The sequence below is a fragment of the Mobula birostris genome, chromosome 3 (genome assembly GCF_030028105.1).
Source record: "Mobula birostris isolate sMobBir1 chromosome 3, sMobBir1.hap1, whole genome shotgun sequence".
NCBI lineage: Eukaryota > Metazoa > Chordata > Chondrichthyes > Myliobatiformes > Myliobatidae > Mobula > Mobula birostris.
The window spans coordinates 195,299,714-195,323,241 of NC_092372.1; the positions used below are offsets into that span (position 1 = coordinate 195,299,714).

At 42.3% G+C, this 23,528-nt stretch overlaps 1 long non-coding RNA gene across 10 annotated transcripts in view; it reads left to right on the forward strand.

Moving 5' to 3' along the window:
- LOC140195519 (uncharacterized) overlaps positions 1-23,528 on the forward strand; it is a 61,753-nt gene that overhangs the window by 32,082 nt on the left and 6,143 nt on the right. For 6 of the 10 annotated variants that reach the window (XR_011885499.1, XR_011885498.1, XR_011885501.1 and 3 more), the window contains 3 exons: positions 1,669-1,774; positions 13,246-13,381; positions 23,020-23,375. This is a non-coding gene — a long non-coding RNA (uncharacterized lncRNA). The remainder of the gene's footprint in view (positions 1-1,668; positions 1,775-13,245; positions 13,382-23,019; positions 23,376-23,528) is intronic. The other 4 variants (XR_011885502.1, XR_011885505.1, XR_011885507.1 and 1 more) reach the window with 2 other exon arrangements.

The window sequence follows — 23,528 nt, forward strand, 5'->3', positions numbered from 1 at the left end:
TGGATGCCCCAAAGCTAAAGGACATGTCACAGTTGTGGTTAATGTAAGAGGAGAGAGTGATGGTTCTGGGCCTGTACTTACTGGAGTTTAGAAGAATGAGGGGGGAATCTCATTGAAACCTATCGAATATGGAAAGGCCTAGAAGGATTGGATGTGCAGAGGATATTTCCTATAGTCTAGGACCAGAAGGCAGAGCCTCAGAATAGAAGGATGTTCAATTAGAACAGAGATGAGAAGGAATTTCTTTGGACAGAGGGTGGTAAATCTGTGGAATTCATTGCCATGTACAGCTGTGGAGGCCAAGTTATTTAGTATATTTAAAGTGGAGTTTGATAGGTTTTTTGTTAGTCAGAGTGTCAAAGGTTACAGGGAGAAGGCAGGAGAATGAGGTTGAGAGGGATAATAAATCAGCCATAATGGAAAGTGGAGTAGACTCGATTCTGTTCCTATGTCTTATGGTCTAAGAATCCACACTTTAATTTTGCTGCTGGTCCTGTTGAGTGAAATCTATTAAAAGAATTCACTTGAAGAATGTGTGTAATGTTAGGGGGACAACAATTATTCTAGGGTGAATTTGTACTGACACTGTATTCACTAAAATATTCAAAAATAACAGAGTGAAATTGAAAGCAATTCATTGATTAAGTTTCTTTTAATTAACTATTTACTAATTGAAGTGTAATGGAATAGACCTAATATTATGTATGCACTTCAGCCCTATGAGGCTAATGGTTAATGTCATTGCATCTGAATTGCTCTCAGCTGTAATTATTTAAATTACTTATTCATATTTCCTCTAAACTGTTACTCTTGTATTCTCTTCCTTAGGCAGTTTCTTGGGTATGAGGATGGCTTGCTTTCACTCTGGCTTGGGAAGTTGCTAGGTGCCTATGTGGGAACTGCAGGTTCTACCATGGAGAGGCAGGAGGTTCTTGATTGGGGTGGAGGGTGGAATGAATGGTTGTGTGTGCCTTCCACCAATTATGCTCCTATGGAACTCCCTATGCAAGGACACAAAGTTTGCAATACACCCTGAATGCACTTTCTCCATTCTGCAGAAGCATGGACTGGGAATTCTTAAAAGTCGTTAGTGATATTGCATCTTTTTCCAAGGAAGTTTTGAATACATCCTTAAATATTTTCTACTTTACATGATACTTTGGCACATGAATTAAATTTATTATTATTATTGTTGTTATTACAAGATCAGTAGTGTTAGTATTTTTACAATAATGCTAAGATCAAGTCAATGACCAGCCACATGCTGCTTTTCCTTAATGTATTTTCCTGAGAGAAGAAAGGAAGTAAGTTGCAGAGGCCCTGGCCATTGCCTTCCACTCATGAATGAATTCTAGGTGGTATCTAAAGATTGGAAAATCGCAAATGTTAATCCCTTGTTCATTAAGAAAGGTAGGGAATATATTCAGTGAATACATACCAGATCATTTAACCTCTGATGGGAACAATTCTGAAAACAAATCAGGACAGAATTGCATTCAGTGGACTAGTGTGGATTGCTTAGAGAAAGCCAGCATTGATTTTATGCATGCAAACTATGCTTAACTTGCTCGATAGAGTGACAGAATAGGATGCCAATATGTGGAGCTGCAGTAGATCTGTGAGGTCTTTAATGAATATCTTTTCTCTTTTTTTGCATGACCTTCACAGTAAAAACTGGAGAAATTCACGAAAACTTCAGTACCTGAGATGGCTGATGGGGATGTCTCGGTAATAGTCTGAACTACAACAGAGGAGGTGCTCAGCAACTTAAAATGTATGAAGGTGGATAAATCCCCAGAGGATGATCATATGCAGTATTCTGTACCCAGCAACGCCGAGGGCAGCTAGAGAGGAACTGCAGGAGCCCTGATGGGGCTGAGATACATGCATCATCATTAGCCACAGGAGAGATACCAGAGGACTGTAGGGTAGCTAATATTGTCTTTTTACTTATGAAGAGCTGAAGAGAAAACCCTGGGAACCGTAGACCAGTAAATTTAACATTCATGGTATGTAAGTTAGATGGGATTCTGAGGGATAAGATATAAGCGTACTTAAAAAGCCAAGGCTGGTTAGGGATCGTCAGCATGTCTTTGTTTGTGGGAGATCATATCTTATGAATTTAACTGTTTTTTTTGAAGAAGTATCCAAGAAAGTCAATGAGTGCAAGGCAGTAGATGTACTCTATATGGACTTCAGTAAGGCTTTTGATAGGTTCCACATGGTAGGCTGCTTTGGAAAGTTAGATTACATGGGATCTAAAGAGCACTAGTTAATTGGATACATAGTTAGCTTGATAATGAGAAAAAAAAGGTTGATTATGGAACATTACTCTTCAAGTGGCTTATGGTCTGAGTGGTTGGTCTGAGTCCATTGCTGTTTATCAATGATTGGAATGAGAATATATAAGGTATGGCAAATTTGCAGATGACAATAAGATGGTAAAGATTGTTATTAAGAATAACAGTGGGATTATGATCAGCTGGGTAAGTGGGCCAAGGAATGGAGACTGGAGTTTAATTCAGATAAGTGCAAGGTGTTGTATCTTGGGAAGACAAATAAGGGTAGGACTTTCACAGAGAATGGTGGGGCACTGGGGAGCTTTGTAGAATAGAGGGACCTATGAGTGCAAAAACTGGGTACCCTGAAAGTGGCATCACAGATAGACAGAGTGGTGAAGAAAGCATAAGATGAAGTTTGCCTTCATCTGTCAGTGCACTGAGTATAGATGTTGTACAAGACATTGGTGAGGCCACATTTAGAATATTCTCAATTCTGGCCACCCCTCGACAGGAATGATGCTACTTATTTTGTCTATGTTACCCTGAATATTCTCGACAACATCCTCAAACACCCTAAATATTAATTTATTCCGCTACTGCTGCACAGCATGTACCTTCTACAAAATACTCTGCAATTGCCCAGCCAGGCTATTCCGAACCTTGACTTCTGCCTCCATGTAGGACGACGTCAGCAGTTGCATAGGAACAACACATCCTTTGGGTTCCTCTCTGAGTTGCATACCTTCCTGTATTTGACAATTTGTTACTAATCCTTCATCATCACTGGACAGAAATCCTGGATCTCCCTTAATAGCAATGTGGGAGTACCTTCACCAGAAAGACTGTCTTGGTAAAATAAGGCAATTACCATAACCTATTCAAGGACACTGGGGATGAGCAATAAATTCTGGCCTTCCCAGTTCCAAAAAATGAAAGTTAAGAAAGCACTACTGTCACTAATGGACAAGTCAGCTCAAAAGAGTGGAACTGCTTTTCCACTTTAAAAAATCACCCACACAGGTTTCCTGTCATCGACGCACAACCACCACAGTATATTGTAGTGGATTCTGTACAGTGCAATATTTAGTACATATCAGTACACTGTAGCTCTCTGTGTGTATCTGCAGAAACAATTGATAATTATACTAAAATAACTAAATAATCTGGTATTATTTTATGCATTTGATCACTGATCATTCATTATGTGTTTGAAAGCTCATGATATACTGTAATTATTTCACAGGAGCCGCCTTGATGTAGGTCTTAGTAACCCTGTTAGTTCAGGGCAAAGAGAGTGTAGACATTTACCTCAGAAAGAAGATAGATATTTGATGAATGCTACAGTACAGTTATTGGAGATAGAATTTTTGTATTGAGGGGCAAAGTGCAAGTTAACATTACAGTATTCATTGATCCTTACTCTGACAAGCTTTCTCCTCAGCCCCATTACTTACTGTTTTGCTGACTGAAAGAAAGTACCTTCGACCCAAGATAGCCTTCTACCTAACATGTTCATTTCTGCACCAATACCAAACTCAAACTTAAAGCTCCAAACTCAGTTGGTCTTCAACTGGCAGACACTGGTCAGGAACTAGACACCTCAGTTATTTTCCACCATTGTTAAATAAATGGTATTTAGTTAAAATATGAGTCATAATTATTTAAAAAAAAATAAGTGTTAGGTGTCCACCCCTATCCTACACTACCACAGCCAGCTTTATCCCCAATATAACTTCACTGCTGACTAAACTAAGGGGACTTGAGAAAAGTAATTTTCATTACTTCCTTCTTTAGAGATGCACCATGGTAACAGGCCCTTTCAGAATTAAGGCTGCACGTTAGATGTGCCTGAACTTAAACCAATCTAACATGCACAGTAAATTCCAACAAAAGTAGCCACTGGCAGCAGATGTGTCCATCTTCCAGGATATTTGTATATCTGCAAATGTGAGGATAATGAGAACCAAGCCCATTATCCTGGAAGTTCCACATACTGATTCAATGTCAGTAAGACAAAAGAGCTGATTGTGGACTTCAGGAAGGGTAAGAGGAGGGAACACAAACCAATCCTCATGGGGAGATGAGAGGTGAAGAGATTGAGCAATTTCAAGTTCCAGGTTGTCAAGATCTCTGAGGATCTAACCTGGTCTCAACACGTCAATGCAGCTATAAAGAAGGCAAGACAGTGGCTATATTTCATTAGGAGTTTGAAGAGATTTGGTTTGTCAACTAAAACACTCAAAAACTTCTATAGATGTATCGTAGAGAGCATTCTGACAGGCTGCATCACTGTCTGGTATGGGGAGGGGCTACTGCGCAGGACGATAAGGAGATACAAAAAGTTGTAAAGTTAGTCAACTGCACCTTGGGTACTAGTCTTCATAGTATCCAAGATGTCTTCAAGGAGCGGTGCCTCAGAAAGGCAACGTCCATTAGTAATGACCCCACCACCCAGAGCATGCCCTCTTCTCACTGTTACCATCAGGTAGAAGGTACAGAAGCCTGAAGGCACACACTCAGCGATTCAGGAACAGCCTCTTCCCCTCTGCCACCTGATTCCTAAATGGACATTGAAGCTTTGGACACCACCTCGCTTTTTAAAAAATATACAATATTTCTGTTCTTGCACATTTAAAAAAATCTATTCAACATACGTAATTGATTTACTTGTTTATTTATTATTAATATGTTTTTTTTCTCTCTGCTAGATTATGTATTGCATTGAACTGCTGCTGCTAAGTTAACAAATTTCATGTCACATGCCAGTGATAATAAACCTGATTCTGATTCTGATTCTGATTGTGAGGAAGGAGATACAGAAACCTGAAGGCACCCACTCAGCAATTCAGGAACAGTTTCTTTCCCTTTGCCGTACGATTCCTAAATGGACATCGAACTACATATATTATTTCTGTTTTTGCACTATTTTAATCTATTCAATACACTTTATATATACTTACTGTAATTGATTTTCTTATTTAGTTGTTTTCTTTCTATATTATCATGTACTGCACTGAACTGTTGCTGCTGAGTTAACAAATTTCACAACACATGCTGACGGTAATAAACCTGATTCTGATTTATGCCATAATTGCAGCTAACTTAAGTTTATGGGAAGATTGGTAATTTATCTGTCTGACTTGTCAAATTAAGAAATAGTTGAGCTCCCAAGCGCAAAAGTCACAAGTGTCACAAATTTTGTTTAATCCAAGGTTTGTAATTCAAACAAGTGGAAATAACTTGTTCAGCTCTATAAACAAGTAGAGCTTTTGCAAGTTAATTTTGAGCATTTTTTAAGACAGGAAAATCTCTTCCCTTTCAAGCTCTTGTGTTTGTGTTCGGTGTCATCTTTTCCATAAACTTCATTAATATGGAGATCGAACTATGGGCTTTTGTTTGCAGGGAGGATTTCAACTAGATTGGTATGGGGGTGGGGGCATTTGAGAAAGCAAGCACAGTGAGAAGACATGATTACGCGCAGCAACCAAAGCCTAGCAATCGGAATAGTCATGTTTACAGTTAACGATCATATAGGACCACTGATATAAATTGCATCTACACGGCTTTGTATTTCAATGCACATAGCTTAACTGGCAAAGCAGACTAACTGAGGGTGTGAATTTCCTGAAGGGACTGGGGTATTGTGGCCATAGTGGAAACGTGGCTACAAGAAGGGCAGGAGTGACTGTTCAGTGTGTTGGGGCACCGATGCTTTAGGCAAGATAGAGGAACGGGTAAGAATGGAGCGAATGTTGTCTTTTTGAAAAGGGAGTACATATCAGCGGTGCTTAGAGAGGGTATTCTTGGGGGATCACCTAACAAGGCCATTTGGGTAGGTCTCAGGAATAAGGAGGGAATGGTCTCCTTGGTAGGGCTACGTTATAAACCACCTAACAGTCAGCAGAATCCTGAGGAGCAGATGTTGAGGAATAGCACACACTCGTGGGAATAGTAGGGTAGTGCTAGTGGGAGATTTCAATTTTCCTGCTGTTGACTGGATCACAGAGTGCAAAGAGCCTGGATGGGTTGAATTTGTGGGGTACATCAAAAAGAGTTCCCTCATGCAATATTTAGAGGAAACCATTTGGAGAGGAGCAACGTTGGGCCTCCTCTTAGAGAACGAGGCAGGCCAAGTAACTAAAGTGACAGTTGGGAAACACTTTGGGTCCAGTGATATAATTCTAAATAGTTATGGAAAAAGTTGGAACAGGTACATGGCTCAAAGTCCTGAACTCGAGCAGGGCCAACTTTGAGGGCATTAAGCAGAAGCTAGCTGGGGTCAATTAGGTGACTCTATTTCAAGGTAGAGGAAGGTTGGCAAGTGGGAAGCTTTGAAAAGGATCATACAAGAGACCAGGTGCAGCATGTTCTTGTTAGGGTGAAGAGTGAAAAAAGAAAGCATACATCATATTTAGATAGCTGGATACAAATCAATCCCTCAATGAATATACAAAGTTTAAGAGCAGTTTTAAGAGGGAAATCAGGAGGGCAAAAGGAGGCTATGAGATGGATCTGGCCGGCAGGGTTAAAGATAATCCCAAGAGGTTCTTCACTTATATTAACAGTAAAAGAGTGACTAGGCAGAGGCTTAAAGATCAGCAGGGAACCTGTGTCTGGAGTTGCAGGAAATGGCTGAGATTTTTAGTGTCTATTTCTCCTTGCTGTTTACTGATGAGAATATGTCAAAGAAATGAGGACGAGTAGTGAAGTCTTTGATCCGATGCATATTGTGAGGAAGAAGGTACTTGCAGCCTTGAAGTGCATTAAGGTGTGTATATCAATAGGGCCAGACCAAGTGCACCCCCAGATCTTGTAGGAGGCCAAGGAAGAAATAATGGTGGTTTTGTAGTTAATTTATTGTTAGCTGTTGGTGAAGTTTTAGGGGACTGGTGATAGGTTAAAGTTGTTGCATTGTTCAAGATGGTTAACAAGGATAGGCCACTGAACTACAGGCCAGTGGAGTCTGACTTCACTTGTAGGGAAGTTACTGGAGGGAATTCTGAGGGACAAGATCTACCATCACTTGGATAGTCGAGGCCTGATCAGGAATAGTCAATCTGGTTCTGTGCATGGGAAGTCATGTCTGATGAATCTTTTGGGAGTTTTTCAAAGAAGTAACTAAGAGAATAGGTGAAGGTAAGGCAGTGGATGTTCTCTGTCTGGTTTTTAGTAAGACCTTTGACAAGGTTGATCTGGAATGTTTGGTTGCGTGGGGAGCCAGTGAAGCAGATTCAGAATGAGCTTGATGATAGGAGCAGAGGGTGATGGTTGAAGATTTATTCTCTGAACAGAGGCCCCTAATTAATGGTGTGTACCAGGGGATCAGTGTTGGGACTTCTGTTATTCATTATTTATGTAAATTATTTGGATATGAATGTACATGGCATGATTAGTAAATCTACAGATGATACAAAATTAGGAGTCTCATTGATAGGTTACAAAGAATTGCAAGTTAAGAAGATAGCTGAGGATTTCAACTTAGGTAGGCGTGAATGATGCATCTTAGGCCGTCAAACCAGGGTAGCACTTAAGCAGTGAATACTAGGGCACTGGTGAGTGTTGTGGAGGAGAGGAACCTGAGAGTTCTTGTGCTCAGTTCACCAATACCAGCCAAGTAGAAGAAGGCGGGAGCATGCTGGCCTTCATCGGTCGGGGCATCGAGTTTGGGAGTGGGGGCATTATGTTGCAGTTATATAAGGCTCTGCTGAGGCTGCACTTGGAGTATTGTCTACAGTTTTGGTCACCCTTTTATAGGAAAAACATACTTAAGCTGGAGAGAGTGCTGAGGAGGTTTAAGAGGAAGGTGTTAGTTCCAGGGAGAGTTTGGGTATGCTGGATCATTTTTCCTGGAGCAGCGGAGAGTGACCTCAAAGAAGTTTATAAAATCATGAGGGGTATGGATAAGGTGGACAGCTATAGTCTTTTCCCCAGGGTTGGGGAGTCCAAAACTAGAGGACATTGTTAAGAGAGGAAAGCTTTAAAAGAGACCCGAGAGGAATTACTTCACACAGAATGCAACAATACCTGGAATGAGGTGCCAGAGGGAGTGGTCAAGGCAGGTCTAGTTGCAACTTTTAAGGGGCTTTGGATAGGTACATGCAGGGGAGAAGCATGGAGGATAATGGGGCAAACACAGGCAACTCGAACTAGCAGGGAGACTGCAGTGGCCGGAATGGATCAGTTGAGCCAAAGGCTTTGTTTTTTGTGCTATAGTACTCTGCAACCTCTCTGACCTGTTGAGAGTTTGCAGAATTCTCTGTTTTATCACATACTTACAGCATCTGTAGATTTTCAGACTTCTGCAGAATACGTTTCAATGAGTGCTGGGAGGTACTGTGGCAGTCTCGGTCACTGTACAAATGGGCATTAACAGTGTCCATCTAAGACTATGTTCTGAGGTCCAAGAGTGGGCAATGCAATCAGAATGTACATGTACTGACTTGACTCCTGCAGATGTGACATTGCTGGTAAATGTGGACGGTATTCCAGTCACACTCAAGCAGCATGCTTCAATTAATTCTGCCTGAAATGGAAGTTCAAAATTACATATAGTAGTTGGAGGTGCTTTGAAATATTTATGAAGCACATAATAGTGCATTATGTAAATATAAATCTTGTAACTCATGGCCGTATATTTCAAAGGTACCATAGTCCAATGTGTAAGAGATTCACAAACATTCAGCATCAATGGGAAGGAGAACCTGATGATAACAGGCCCCGGAATGAGAACATTGAATGCAAGAACAACCATGTAATTTTTGCTCATTTTGAGCTGCTCTGAGGAATCTGCTGATGAACCCCCTTTGTGAATTGTTTCAAAATTTGAAGCAAATTTATTATCAAATTATGAATATGTTACCTTATGCTACCTTGAGATTCATTTTCTTACAGGCATATTGCAGGAAAAAAAGAAATACAATAGAATTATATGAAAAAATGTAATTGACAACCAATGTACAAAAGGCGATGGACTGCAAATAAAAATAATACTGAGAACACGAGTAGTAAAGAGTTCTTGAAAGTGAGCCCATAGGTCGTGGAATCAGTTCAAAGGAATGGCGAGTCCAGTTATCCACCGGGTTCAGGAGCCTGATGGTTGTAGGGTAATAACTGTTCGTGAACTTGCAGAAACCCAAAGCTTCTGCATGTCCCGCTCGATGGAAGTAATGAGAAGGGGAGGGGGGTCTTTGATGGATGCTGTTTTGTTGTGGCAGCGCTCCATGTAAATATACTCATTGGTGAGGAGGGTTTTGCCTGTGATGGACTGAGCCGTATCTACCACTTTCTGTAGCCTTTTCCCTTCTTGGGCATCGGAGTTTCCCTACCTGACCATGATGCAGCCAGTTAGGGTGCTCTCCACTGTGCATTTATAGAAGCTTGTCAAAGTTTTCAGTTCTTGTTCTGCTGGGGCTTTCTACAGTAGCTTCAGATAGGGAATTCAAGGGACAGTTGCGAAATGTGCATGTAAGATGATGTGTAGTATGAAACCGCGGCACAGTGGTGCAATTAGTAGGACTGCTGCCGCGTGGTGTCAGTGACCCAGGTTCAACCCCTCTGCTCTCTCTATGAAGCTTGCACGTTCTTCCTGTAATTGTGTGTGTTTCCTCCAGGTGCTCCAGTTTCCTCCAGTCGATAGGTTAAAGGCAGGCTAAATTGCCCCCCTGTATATAGATACAGTACGTGGTAATACTTGGGGCAAGTATTGATGGGAATGTGGGGGAATAGGTTACATGGACAGTAAATGGGGGAATTGGGGTTGGTCTGCACATCAGCATAGACATGATTGGTCGAAGAGTTTTCTGTGTCAGAAGGAAGTATGGAATGTATGTATAGAAAGTTAATTGTGATCCAATTAACTTGTTGTTTGTAGTTATTTATGGATGAGCTTGTAGGGCTAAGAAGCACTGTTGAAAATAAAGGGTACAATTTATAGGGAAAGAAGTGCTACATTTACATATTTGTAATAAATATTCCACTTCTATGCTGATGATAACTCAGTTTTCAAATGGTGAACCTCCATTTTAGGCACAATTAAGTGAAGCCTCTATGAACCTGTCCCAGACATGTCCAAAAATTGACATTCACAATTATCTGTTTAAAATGGATCAATTCCATTGACATCTATTCATTATCGGCTTCCAGAGATATTAATTAATTCTTCTGCAGTTACCTTATTCTGCCTGTGCGCATGAACTTACCAGACTGAGTTGAGCCTAATATGACTGTAACTCCATAGAACCATAGAACACTACAGCACAGAAAACAGGCCATTTGGCCCTTGTAGTCTGTGCCAAAACTTTATTCCGCTAGTCCTATTGATCTGCACCCAGTCCATAACCCTCCAGACCTCTCTCATCCATGTATCTATCCAATTTATTCTTAAAACTTAAGAGTGAGCCTGCATTAACCACGTCAGTTGGCAGCTTGTTCCACACTTCCACCACTCTGAGTGAAGAAGTTCCCCCTAAACCTTTCCTCTTTCACCCTAAAGCCGTGTCCTGTCGTATTTACTTCTCCTAATCTAAGTGGAAAGAGCCCAATCGCATTTACTCTGTCTATACCCCTCATAATTTTGTAAACCTCTCTCAAATCCCCCCTCATTCTTCTACACTCCAAGGAATAAAGTCCTAACCTGTTCAATCTTTCCCTGTAACTCAGCTAGCAACATCCTAGTAAATCTTCTCTGCACTCTTTCAATCTGACTGATATCCTTCCTATAGTTAGGTGACCAGAACTGCACACAATACTCCAAGTTTTGCCTCACCAATGTCTTATATAACCTCACCATAACATCCCAACTCCTATACTCGATGCTTTGATTTATGAATGCCAGGATGCCAAAAGCCTTCTTTATAACCCTGTCTACCTGTGACGCTACTTTCAGGGAATTATGCATCTGAACTCCCAGATCCTTTTGTTCCTCTGCACTCCTCAGTACCCTACCATTTACTGTGTATGTCCTACCTTGATTTGTCCTTCCAAAATGCAACATCTCACACTTGTCTGCATTAAATTCCATATGCCATTTTCTGGCCCACTTTTCCAGTTGGTCCAGATCCCTCTGCAAGCTTTGAAAGCCTTCCTCGCTGTCCACAACACCTCCAATCTTAGTGCCATCAGCAAACTTGCTGATCCAATTTACCACATTATCATCTAGATCATTGGTTTAGGCAACAAACAACAATGGTCCCAGCACAGATCCCTGAGGCACACCACTAGTCACAGGCCTCCAGTCTGAGAATCAATCATCCACTACCACTCTCTGTCTTCTCCCACACAGCCAATTTTGAATCCAGTTTACAACCTCTCCATGGATACCTTGTGTCTGAACCTTCAGAACTAACCTCCGATGTGGGACTTTGTCAAAGGCCTTACTAAAGTCCATGTAGATAACATCCACAGCCTTTCCTTCATCTAATTTCTTGGTAACCTCCTTGAAAAACTCTACAAGATTCGTTAAACATGATCTGCCACACACAAAGCCATGCTGACTATCCTTAATCAGCCCTTGACTGTCCAAGTACTTGTATATCCAATCTCTCAGAACACCTTCCAATAATTTACCTACTACTGATGTCAGGCTCATCAGCCTGTAATTACCTGGTTTACTTTTGGAGCCTTTTTAAACAATGAAACACCATGAGCTACCCTCCAATCCTCTGGCACCGCACCCGTGGCTAAGGATCAGTTTAAATGTTTCTGCCAGGGCCCCTGCAATTTCTACACTAGTCTTTCTCAAGGTCCAAGGAAATACCATGTCAGGCCCGGGGGATTTATCTACCTTTATTTGCTGTAAGGCAGCAAGCACCTCCTCCTCTTTAATCTCTATATGTTCCATGACACTACTCCTTGTTTTCCCTTCCTTCCATATACGCTATGCCAGTTTCCTGAGTAAATACTGATACTGGTCCAGTCAGACCTCTCACTAGAGAGTCTGTCACGTGTACAGATGGCTCTGGAAAGATCCGCTATACCCACCACTGCAATTTGCTTTGACAACCAAACAGTGCTGTATGCATCAATAGGCTCCTTTGTGGTAGTCCTCAGACTTTGCAAGGTGTTTACACCACAATATCAAAAGGCTATTGAAAAGTTGGCGTCAGATGTGCTACTTCACTTGAATCAGACACAGTGAATTTATGATATCTGGCCTCATCTGGACTAGGAAAACTTGAGTTAGTGTCTTGCCACTGCATTGATAACTCAATTGTTCATGTATTTCCTCCTGTGTCTTTCTCAACCATTGAGTGAATTGCTCGATATAGATTGTCTAGGCAGCAAGATCGATCAGACTGTGACAAAGTAATGGTGAGCCTGTTTGAACTACCTACCAGTGCTGGTGAAGATACTCCTACTGTCTTGACTTAGGGTATCGACTCAAAATGTTGACATACACCTTTTGCCTCCACAGATGCTGCTTGATCAGCTGAATTCTTCCATCACCCCACACCCCCTTGCAACTATCTTATTAGATAAAAAGGTCTAGGATTTAGGCCTAAGTTAACATCAAGGTCTGAACTATTGTCTCTGATGCCACAGTTCTTATCTGTGCTCACATCTTTATTACCTTTTGTCCAGAATGTGATATAATTTTTAAATTAATTTTACATGGAATTAATCCAGCTGTAGTGAAATGGAAATTTGTCATTCAATCCACTTTTTCTAATTGTCAGTTAAATCCTGATTATTTTTGGATGTATTGTATAAGCAGATCACATTATATAGAACCATGGGATAATTATGTCTCATTTGTGCAATTCACTCAGGCCGTCACCTGTCATTTGTTAAATGGATACAAATCACTTTTCACCAGTACTGCAAAATATACCCTTCATCTTTATTTAATAAGAAAGACTAATTAGAAGATGAATATTTATTGTGGAGATCTTTTTGGCCTACCTGTACATGTCTCTGATACTAGTGCTTAATTTGTCTATCCTTTTCATTGTTCCTCCTCTTTTAGTTCAGAAGGCAGGATGCCAAGGTTAAGATAGAGATTTCTAGAAGAGGGTGTGGATAAGTCTAATACGACGTGACAGGAAGGAGCGGCTGTCAAGGAAGGAAGATGGAGAAAACTGCATTGACTTATGAAGAAAAATGTAAGTGCGGAGGATCATTTAGACCATTTGGAATTAATATGGATTAATAAGGCTGCAGTACAAGTAAATTTATTCAGCCTTATACAAACCCATTGCTGAGTGGCAGCAGCTCACCATTAAATCACACAGAGTATCGCACAGAAAATCGTTTTGTTTCCTTCGATGGTGGTTTCAGTTTTGCCATGAATGATTTATAGCCTTAATATTTTTCTTCCGATTATATTTGATTTCCCCCCCCCCCCCAGATATAACTAAATTTTTACCAGGTATAAATCCAAAATGCCTGCACTTTACAAAAATCACACTTGCAAATCAGAAAACTTCTCCCTCATATAATGAAGGTTTTCTGTACCTACCTGATTTCAAACAGTAAATATGCATTGCTGTTTTCACTTTTAGATTTACAAATGCAATGAATTTCTTAATACGCAGGGTTAAAATGTACAATTGAGTATTTGATGCCTTGATGAGTCATTGTTAGATACTTTCAGGATTTCTGTTAATTTTGTGATAAATTATTTTTAGATGTTTGTTAATGAGGTTGCAGCACACAATGAAAATTTAGAGGCATAAAATGGCACAGCTTTGGATTCATCAATAAATAATGCCACAGTATATATATTTCTGTATTCTTTGCTGCTGATTTCAGAATGCCTATTAGTACAGCCATGCAGACATTACACGAAAACAGGCTTCCCCCAGGATTTACAATCATCACATTAAGTTTATTGATCTGACAACCAATGATTCAGAGCCCTAGATTTAATAAGTAAGCGCTGCTTGACATGTGTGACAGGAGCGACTGAACAGGCAGCTTTGCACAAATTTCACCAGGCTGGTGCCAGTGAAGGTTTTGATGCTCACCTTTTGTGGCACTTTCCAGTTATCAGCCAGGGTGGGAATTAGTTAGACAATGATGTCAAAGGGTTTTTTCATGATTACTGCTTTGTCCAGGATGCAGCTCGTTATATCAGTTTCACTGCTTCTTCCTCAGAGATAATTTACTTTATTTATTTCCAATTCTCTCCTCTCTTTTGTGGCCACAGATATTACTGTCCTTCTTGCCCCTTGTCGCCCTTTATGCATGACTCAAGGCATGGAAGGGCAAGTTTTCCACCTAGCTGAACGGTGTTAATGAATGAGATTTGGGAATGACGGCAGAGAAAATATGATCAGATCCCACTGGATATTTAATTCTAAACTTATACTGTTCTAAACAGGGACAAAATTCAAAATATGGAGGTGCAAAGGGACTTGGGAATCTTTGTGCAGTATTCCCTAAAAGTTGAGTCGGTGGTAAGGAAAGCAAAGGCAATATTAGCATTCATTTCAAGAGGACTAGCATATATGAGGAATGATGTGATGCTAAAGCTTGATAAGGGATTGGTCAGACCACACTTGGAGCATAGTGAGCAGTTTTGGGCTCCTGATCTAAGAAAAGTTATGCTGGCATTGGAGAGAGTCCAGAGGAGTTTCACAAGAATGATTTTGGGAATGAAAGGGATAACATATGAGGACTATGTGATGGCTCTGGGCCTGTACTTGCTGGAGCTTAGAAGAATGAGAGGGTATCTCACTGAAACCTATTGAATATTGGAATGCATGGATGGCGTGGATGTGGGGAGAATGTTTCCTATGGTGGAAGAGTAGGTCCAGGGGGCACAGTCTCAGAATAGTGGGACGTCCATTTAGAACTGAGATGAGGAGGAATTTCTTTAGCCAGAGGGTAATGAGTGTGTGGAATTCATTGCCACAGATGACTATGGAGGCCAAGTCATCGAGTATATTTAAGGCAGAGATTGATAGGTTCGTGATTGTTCATGGCATCAAAGGTTACGGGGAGAAGGAGAGGAGAATGTGTTTAGGAGGGATAATAAATCAGCCATGATGGAATGGCAGAGCAGACTTGATGGGCTGAAAATGGCCTATCTCTGCTTCTATGTCTTACAGTCTCACAAGCCTTGATCCTGTGCCAGTTCAGCTTCTCTCACAACACAGGGCATTCAGAAGCTGACCAGGACCAGTGACATTACCAGGATAACTGTTAAGTTAGCTTGACTGCTTCCAGTGGAAGAAAAAAATCCGAATGGGCCCACTGTTTGTTTTGACCCTCCTAGTAAGAGTTAAATGTAAAATGCTGCATACAAAAAGGGATAGGCTCAGGATTAGAAGTATGCTACTTAACCCTTTCAGGTTTAGTGAAGCAATGTGTTCTTGTATGACTCTCTTTAATCTTATATTAACTGAGTGATGTACTGTTGGCAATAGCACGTAAAACTGAGGCCCTAGTGTGGAAGGGCAACAGTCCTCCCTCTGCCATGTTTTGGGAAAAATATGTCATTGGACAGAGTGCAGGAAAAATTTAGCCAACTGATTCAAGGAATGAAGACCTTTAGTTATGTAGATAGGCTGGATAAACCGTGGTTTTTCTTCTTGGAATGGGGAAGATGGTACAGAGGTCTAATAGAGGTATTACACCTATCTCTACCGCTTTCTCTGGCAGCCCATTTCATATACCCTCCGTCCTCTATGTGTAAATGTTCCCCTTCATTCCCCTCTGGTCCCTTTTAAATCTTTACCTTCTCACCTCAAATTTATGTCCTCTGGACTCCCATATGCTGAGAAGAAGACTTGTGACCATTCACTTGATTATATGTACTCTCTTCCCTCCTCCCACCTCCTTTGTTCCAGAAAAAAAGTCATAGGCTACTCAGTCTCTCATAACTCAAGCCCTCCAGTTCTGGTAACATCTTTACGAATGTTTCCTGCACAGTTTCCTGCTTAATGATGTCCTCACTTTAATTTGGCTTATTCAGCTTAATAGCCAAATAAACAGAACGGTGCACAAAATATCAAGTATGGTCTCATCAACGTCTTGTGCAATTACAGCTTGATGTCCCAAATCCTCTACTCAGTGCCCTGACCAATGAAGGCAAGTGTGCCAGATGGCTTCTTCACCACCCTATCTACCTGTGTCACCACTTACAAGGATCTACAATATGTACCCATAGGTACATATTCCCTCTGATCTATGATGCTCTCTGGTGCCCTATCATTTACTGTATAAGTCTGGCCCTAGCTTACATTGCGAAAATGCAATGCCTTATAATTGTCCAAGTTTGCAGTATGTAGGAAGTCAGGGCAAGCACAATTGTCCCTGATGACTACACCTGTAAAAGGTGCATCCAGCTGCAGCTGCTGACAAACCGAGTTAGGGAACTTGAGCTGGATGCACTTTAGATCATTCATGAGGCAGAGGCAGAAATAGACAGGAGTTTCAGGGTGCCTGTCAGGAGAGGGAAGGGGAATAGACAGAATGAGCAGAGCACCCCCGTGGCCATTCCCATCAATAATAAGTATCCTGTTTTGGATACTGTTGATGGGGACGACCTACCAGGAACAAGTTGCAGTGGTCGCGTCTCTGGCACCGAGACTGGACCCTCAGCTCAGAAGGGAAGGAGGGAAAAGAGGAGAGCAGTAGTGATAGGGGATTCGATAGTTAGGGGGACAGATAAGAAGTTCTGTGGGAGAGATTGAGAATCCCGGATGGTCTGTTGCCTCCATAGTGCCAGAGTCCGCAATATCTCGGATCGAGTTCTCAGTATTCTTAAGAGGGAGGGTGAGCAGCCAGATGTCGTGGTCCATGTAGGGACCAATGACGTGGATAGGAAGAAGGAGGAGGTCCTGCAAAGAGAGTTTAGGGAGTTAGGTGCAAATTTGAAGGACAGGACCTCCAGGGTTGCAGTCTCAGGATTGCTACCCGTGCCACGTGCTAGTGAGGCTAGAATTAGAAAGATAATGCAGCTAAATACGTGGCCAAGGAGTTGGTGCAGGAGGGAGGGCTTCATGTTTCTGGACAATTGGGCCTTGTTCCAGGGAAGGTGGGACCTGTTCCGACGGGACGGGTTGCACCTGAACTGGAGGGGGACTAACATCCTTGCAGGAAGGTTTGCTAGTGCTGCTCCAGGGGGTTTAAACTAGATTTGCAGGGGGAGGGGAACCAGAGTGTTAGAGCAGATAGTGAGGTGGAGGAGGATAAAGGTCATGCGAGAACTGCAAGTATAGTGCATGGAGTAAAGCCAGATCTAACATACAAAGAGGCTTTGGGGAAAAAGAAACAGAATAAAGGGTGTAAAGATAGTAAGGTAGAAGGGCTAAAGTGCGTGTACTTAAATGCAAGAAGCATCAGGAACAAAGGTGATGTGGTAAACCATGTATATATGTTGTAACTCGGTTACCTGTCTGGACATACACCTCTGCTGACTGCCCCTGTGGCTCCTCCCACAGAGTCCTGTATAAAGGTGTTCGCCTTGCCCCTCCCCCTCAGTCCAGGGGCAGACACTCACTGTGGAGGTCGTATTGTACAGCGAATAAAATTGAAGCACCTTCAATTACTCCAAAAGACTGAGGTTTGGTAAAATACTGAAAGGCTTTTATCTGCCCCCGGACTGAGGGGGAGGGGCAAGGCGAACACCTTTATACAGGACTCTGTGGGAGGAGCCACAGGGGCAGTCAGAGGAGCCACAGGGGCAGTCAGCAGAGGTGTATGTCCAGACAGGTAACCGAGTTACAACATATATACATGGTTTACCACAGGTGATGAACTGACAGCTTGGATACATACATGGAATTATGATGTAGTGGCCATTACAGAGACTTGGCTGGCACCAGGGCAGGAATGGATTCTCAATACTCCTGGATTTCAGTGCTTTAAAAGGGATACAGAGGGGGGAAAAAGGGGAGGAGGGGTGGCATTACTGGTCAGGGATACTATTACAGCTACAGAAAGGGTGAGTAATGTGGCAGGATCCTCTTTTGAGTCAGTATGGGTGGAAGTTGGGAACAGGAAGGGAGCAGTTACTCTATTGGGGGTATTCTATAGGCCCCCTGGTAGCAGCAGAGATACAGAGGAGCAGATTGGGAGGCAGATTTCAGAAAGGTGCAAAAATAACAGGGTTGTTATCATGGGTGACTTTAACTTCCCTAATATTGATTGGCACCTGATTAGTTCCAAGGGTTTAGATAGGGCAGAGTTTGTTAAATGTGTCCAGGACGGATTCCTGTCACAGTATGTTGACAGGCCAACTAGGGGGAATACCATACTAGATCTAGTACTAGGTAGTAAACCAGGTCAGGTCACAGATCTCTCAGTGGGTGAGCATCTGGGGGACAGTGACCACCGCTCCCTGGCCTTTAGCATTATCATGGAAAAGGATAGAATCAGAGAGGACAGGAAAATTTTTAACTGGGGAAGGGCAAATTATGAGGATATAAGGCTAGAACTTGCGGGTGTGAATTGGGATGATGCTTTTGCAGGGAAATGTACTATGGACATGTGGTCGATGTTTAGAGATCTCTTGCGTGATGTTAGGGATAAATTTGTCCTGGTGAGGAAGATAAAGAATGGTAGGGTGAAGGAACCATGGGTGACAAGTGAGGTGGAAAATCTAGTCAGGTGGAAGAAAGCAGCATACATGAGGTTTAGGAAACAAGGACCAGATGGGTCTATTGAGGAATATAGGGAAGCAAGAAAGGAGCTTAAGAAGGGGTTGAGAAGAGCAAGAAGGGGGCATGAGAAGGCCTTGGCGAGTAGGGTAAAGGAAAACCCCAAGGCATTCTTCTATTATGTGAAGAACAAAAGGATGACAGGAGTGAAGGTAGGACTGATTAGAGATAAAGGTGGGAAAATGTGCGTGGAGGCTGTGGATGTGAGGGAGGTCCTCAATTAATACTTCTCTTCAGTATTCACCAATGAGAGGGAACTTGATGATGGTGAGGACAATATGAGTGAGGTTGATGCTCTGAAGCATGTTGATATTAAGGGAGAGGAGGTGTTGGAGTTGTTAAAATACATTAGGACGGATAAGTCCCTGGGGCCTGACAGAATATTCCCCAGGCTGCTCCATGAGGTGAGGGAAGAGATTGCTGAGCCTCTGGCTGGGATTTTTATGTCCTTGTTTTCTACGGGAATGGTACCAGAGGATTGGAGGGAGGCGAATGTTGTCCCCTTGTTCAAAAAGGGTAGTAGGGATAGTCCAGGTAATTATAGACCAGTGAGCCTTACATCTGTGGTGGGAAAGCTGTTGGAAAATATTCATGGAGATAGGATCTACGGGCATTTTAGAGAATCATGGTCTGATCAGGGACAGTCAGCGTGGCTTTGTGAAGGGCAGATCGTGTCTTAACAAGCCTGATAGAGTTCTTTGAGGAGGTGACCAGGCATATAGATGAGGGTAGTGCAGTGGATGTGATCTACATGGATTTTAGTAAGGCATTTGACAAGGTTCCACACGGTAGGCTTATTCAGAAAGTCAGAAGGCGTGGGATCCAGGGAAGTTTCGCCAGGTGGATTCAGAATTGGCTTGCCTGCAGAAAGCAGAGGGTCATAGGGGAGGGAGTACATTCAGATTGGAGGATTGTGACTAGTGGTGTCCCACAAGGATCGGTTGTGGGACCCCTACTTTTTGTGATTTTTATTAACGACCTGGATGTGGGGGTAGAAGGGTAGGTTGGCAAGTTTGCAGACGACACAAAGTTTGGTGGTGTTGTGGATAGTGTAGAGGAATGTCAGAAGGTTGCAGAGAGACTTGGATAGGATGCAGAAGTGGGCTGAGAAGTGGCAGATGGAGTTCAACCCAGAGAAGTGTGAGGTGGTACACTTTGGAAGGACAAACTCCAAGGCAGGGTACAAAGTAAATGGCAGGATACTTGGTAGTGTGGAGGAGCAGAGGGATCTGGGGGTACATGTCCACAGATCCCTGAAAGTTGCCTCACAGGTAGATAGGGTAGTTAAGAAAGCTTATGGGGTGTTAGCCTTCAGAAGTCGAGGGATAGGGTTTAAGAGTCGCGATGTAATGATGCAGCTCTATAAGACTCTGGTTAGGCCACACTTGGAGTACTGTGTCCATTTCTGGTCACCTCACTATAGGAAGGATGTGGGAAGCATTGGAAAGGGTACAGAGGAAATTTACCAGAATGCTGCCTTGTTTAGAGAGTATGCATTATGATCAGAGATTAAGGGAGCTAGGGCTTTACTCTTTGGAGAGAAGGAGGATGAGAGGAGACATGATAGAGGTATACAAGATATTAAGAGGAATAGATAGAGTGGACAGCCAGTGCCTCTTCCCCAGGGCACCACTGCTCAATACAAGAGGACATGGCTTTAAGTTAAGGGGTGGGAAGTTCAAGGGGGATATTAGAGGAAGGTTTTTTACTCAGAGAGTGGTTGGTGCGTGGAATGCGCAGTATACTGAGTCAGTGGTTGAGGCAGATACACTAGTGAAATTTAAGAGACTACTATACAGGTATATGGAGTAATTTAAGGTGGGGGGGTTATATGCGAGGCGGGGTTTAAGGGTCGGCACAACATTGTGGGCCGAAGGGCCTGTACTGTGCTGTACTATTCTATGTTCTATGTTAAATTCTATCTACCATTCCTTGGCCCACTTCAAAGTTTACCCAGATCCTACTGTAATATTCAATAGCCTTCTTCACTGTCCATTGTACCACAAATTTAGTTAAACTACTAACCACGTTAACAACATTGTCATCCAAGTCATTAATATAAGTAAGAAACAGCAGTGGATTCAGCATTATTCCTCTGGTACTCCACTGGTTACAGGTCCCCAATCTGAACCTTAGCCCAACACAATGACCCCTCTTTCTCTTTCCACCAAGCTAGCTCACATTGGAATTCATGTGATGTAACTTCCAGACCAGCGTACCAGACAGGACCTCGTCAAAACCCTTCCTGAAATCCATATAGGCGACAACTTAAAGGATATAAACAGGCAACATCATGAACGACAGAGAGAAATGGTTCCTATTGGAGTACAGCTCCAATAGCATACAGTATTGAAGTTTGCTGACAACACCACTGCTCTTGGCTGAATCAAAGGTGGTGATGAATTGGCATAGAGGAGGGAGATTGAAAATCTGGTTGAATGGTGTCACAGAAACGTCTCACTCAATAACAGCAAAACCAAAGAGCTGATTATTAACTATGGGAGATAGAAAGGTCCATGTACAAGTTCTTGTTAGGAAATTGGAGATGGATAGGCTCAGTAACATTAAGTTCCTTGGTGTTACCATATCAGAGGATCTCTCCTAGGACCAGAATGTAAGTTGTTCATCCGTTGTCATCGTCGATGAAGAGCTCAACACCATTATGATGATAGCGCTTGATAGCGAGACTAGCGCTTGATTTGGATTTAGGTGATGGAGAGTTGCGCAGCATCAGCCTCACTCTTTCTTCCCAATTCCCATATGGATCCAGTGGCAAGACAAGAGTCGAGACGACTGGAGATGGGACTAGGTGCAGTGGATGACCACGACATCTTCTGTGCCTTGTCCTACTCTACACGTTCCACAACACTTGCAGAGACCGCCTTCTTGATTGTTGGACCTTCCATTGGTCTCGTCCGCTCAATCCACTGTCTCAAAGAAGCATGGCAATGCTTCTACTTTCTTAGATGTTTGCACAGATTCAGCAAGTCACCTAAAATTTTGACAAACTTCTATAGATGCACAGTGGAAAATATCCTGACTGATTGCAAGTCGACCTGGTTTGGAAACACCAATACTCTGAAATGGAAAAGCCTACAGAAAGTAGTGGATACAGCTTCAGTGGATTGAACCCATTTACAAGGAGTGCTACCACAATGAAAGCAGCATCCATCGTCAAGGATGCCCACCATCCAGGCCGTGCTCTCTTCTCGCTGCTTCCATCTGGAGGGAGGTACAGGAACTTTAGATCCCACACCATCAGGTTCATGAACTGTTCAGAATCAGGTTTAGCATCACTGGCATATATCGTGAAATTTGTTAACTTAGCAGCAGCAGTACAATGCAATACATGATAATATAGAAAATAAATCAATTACAGTGTGTGTGTGTGTATATATACACACACACACACACACACACACACACACACACGCACACATATGTAAGTACTTTCAGGCTTCTGTACCTCCCTCCTGATGATAACAATGAGAAGAGGGCATGTCCTGGGTGATGGGGGTCCTTAATAATGGACACCGCCTTTCTGACGCACTGCTTCTTGAAGATGTCTTGGATACTATGGAGGCTAGTACCCATGATGGAGCTGACTAACTTTCTGCAGCTTCTTTCGATCCTGTGCAGTAGCCCCCACCATTCCAGACGATAATGCAGCTTCAACCATCCTGAACCAGTGGGGGATAACCACTCAGCTTGACTCTGAACTGATTCCACATCCTATAGACTCACTTTCAACTTCCGTGTAGTATATGGTGACATATATATAATAAATTTACTTTGAACTTTGAAGAACCAAGAACAAGGGGACAAGGAGTGACAGTAAGTAGCAAAAAAAATAGTAACCTGAGGAAAATATTTTTACTTAGTAAGTGTTAGGATCTAGGATGCACTGCAATGGATAGTATTGAAGGCAGATTCAATTTTATTGTTCAGAGGGAGCTGGATTATATCTGAAAGCATGTTGAAAGAATTGGGAGTGTCAAACTGGATTTCTCTTATGTTATATATTTACAGACCCAGTAGGTTAAATAGCCTCATGCTGTATCCGTTATATGATACCAAAAGAGATGATCTAATTATTCATTCTTTTGTTGTTTGTGTTATCTTACTGTGTACAGGTTGTTTTCCTTGGAAGAGGAGACTTGGTACGTCACCAAATATTCTTGCAAATTTCTAGGGACCTATGGCGGAGGGCATTCTGACTGGTTGCATCACAGCCTGGTACGGAGCTCCAGTGCACACGATTGCAAACGGCTGCAGAGGGTTGTAGAGTCAGCCAGTTCCATCAAGGGCACAACCCCCTATGTCATCAAGGACACCTTTAAGAGTTGATGCCTTAAGAAGGCCGCATCCACCGTTAAAGACCCTCAATGTCTGGAGCATGCCTGCTTTACCTCAGGGAGGAGCTACAGGAGCTTAACAACCCACACTCAGCATTTTAGGAAAAGCTTCTTTAACTACGCTAACAGATTTAGTAAGTGTTCCATGAACACGGCCTCAACATTCATCTTTTGCACAGTTTGTTTTGTAATAGTGATTTTCATATATTGCACTGTACTGCTACCGCAGAACAACAAAACTTCACACCATGTGCTAGTGATAAGAAATCGGGTTCTGTTTCTGATTC